The sequence below is a fragment of the Aplysia californica genome, unplaced genomic scaffold, assembly GCF_000002075.1.
Source record: "Aplysia californica isolate F4 #8 unplaced genomic scaffold, AplCal3.0 scaffold01011, whole genome shotgun sequence".
Lineage (NCBI taxonomy): Eukaryota > Metazoa > Mollusca > Gastropoda > Aplysiida > Aplysiidae > Aplysia > Aplysia californica.
Genome location: NW_004798281.1, coordinates 95,783 through 97,311, shown reverse-complemented (window position 1 = coordinate 97,311; position 1,529 = coordinate 95,783). Strand labels below are relative to the sequence as shown.

Below are 1,529 nucleotides of genomic sequence, written 5' to 3'. Positions count from 1 at the left end.
CCCCAAACAAAACAGCAACAACAACCCCACATACCAGCAATAAATTATCTTGAATGACGGAACTTATTGTGCCTCTGTATATATGAAAATAAATAAATAAAGAGGCACATAACAGCGCGTCTTCACGTGTTGTGGAAAGGCCAGAATGCGTATCCCCAATGAGTTTAAAGTGTGTAGACCGCTCACCGATAACAATATACGTGTACTGTTAGTTATAATTTCTATGCTTCGTATCAGTTACTTCAGAGAACTTATACTCGTAGATTTGTTATTAATCACTTAATGATTAATGGTTATAGAATCTCTGCGGAGAAAAGGGAGAAGTGTGTCCTACTTCTGGAGTTGCCACGGAGAGGATGTGTGTCAAATTTTGGAAAATGTCACAGCATTAGCGACAGCCTTTTCTGACCTGATAATTTTCTAAGTTGATGAAATGTCGACTGCTTCACAGTTATTTTGCTGACAACGAGCAAGTTTTCTGGGTCAAGTGGAATGCGATTAACAACGTCCAGTATTGGCTTCAAAAGGTGTCGCTCACATGATCGGGAATTGATTAACGATTACTCTAGTAGCTTGCAATTAATTCCACAGGAGAATTAAACTTAAAAAACCCAGCAAAACAACGACAACAACAATAACGACAACAACAACAACAACAATAACGACAACAACAACAACTACAAACCGTGTCATCATCTCAGGGACTGTGCTCAATTCCAGTGAGTAAAAAGCGTTTTGAAAAGTGGGTTGAAGCAGAAGATGTGTGGCGCCTCTTGGTTCAGAAGTACAGAGGAAGGTCTTGTTCGACTGCCCCAAAATTAATACTACACCTCCTTAGTGAGAAAACTCCGATATACTGAAAAATGAGGCTAGTCAAGTTGCGCGAACACACTATAAATAACTTAGCTTTTTATCTCTAACCAACCAAACCCTCAAGGAATAGAGGGTTTTTGGCACGGGTCCAAAAAAAAAGATTTTTTTGGGGGGGATGAACGGACCTTAGTCCTACGCCCCTCTAGTAGCGCTCTTTTGCAAATGAGCTGATCTTTATATTTCAGACACGTCGTAATGTCGTTTACTCCGCGGCCCTCCCATAACGTCGTCTTCTACTACTTCAGAGCAAATGAACGGACGGGTGTCTCACGAGATATGACAAGATCGAAACAAACTTTGACCTTTTGACCCAGCTTGTTCAGACTCGTAGTTTCGAATCTTGGGTTTACACACTTGTGTCTTTATTCGACGTGGCGTAGCAAGGGTCCCGGTGAACTCCTTGAGTGTTTTACTGTTACGCGGAAGTATGAACGTCTTTCTAAATCAGCTGATGCTGACAGGAAGAAATAAACAATCGTGAAAAGGAGGGGAATCTCGGGCTGGGGGTTAATCTGGTGCAGTATCTGTTAATGTTATACAACAGTCTGATCGCCTTATTGTTCCACCAGACCGTTTCGCTTTGACTTTTGTTTTATAGACAACTTGGGCTTTCCCTCTTTTTTTTCCATTCCCACTTTATTTATCAGGGGCAGGGG

The 1,529-nt window shown here is 41.5% G+C and overlaps 1 protein-coding gene across 1 annotated transcript in view; it reads right to left on the bottom strand.

The window, feature by feature from the left end:
• The window catches only part of LOC101863220 (cytochrome P450 1A5-like), an 11,689-nt gene that overhangs the window by 9,732 nt on the left and 428 nt on the right, over window positions 1–1,529 (bottom strand). The gene's annotated exons all lie outside the window — the stretch shown is intronic.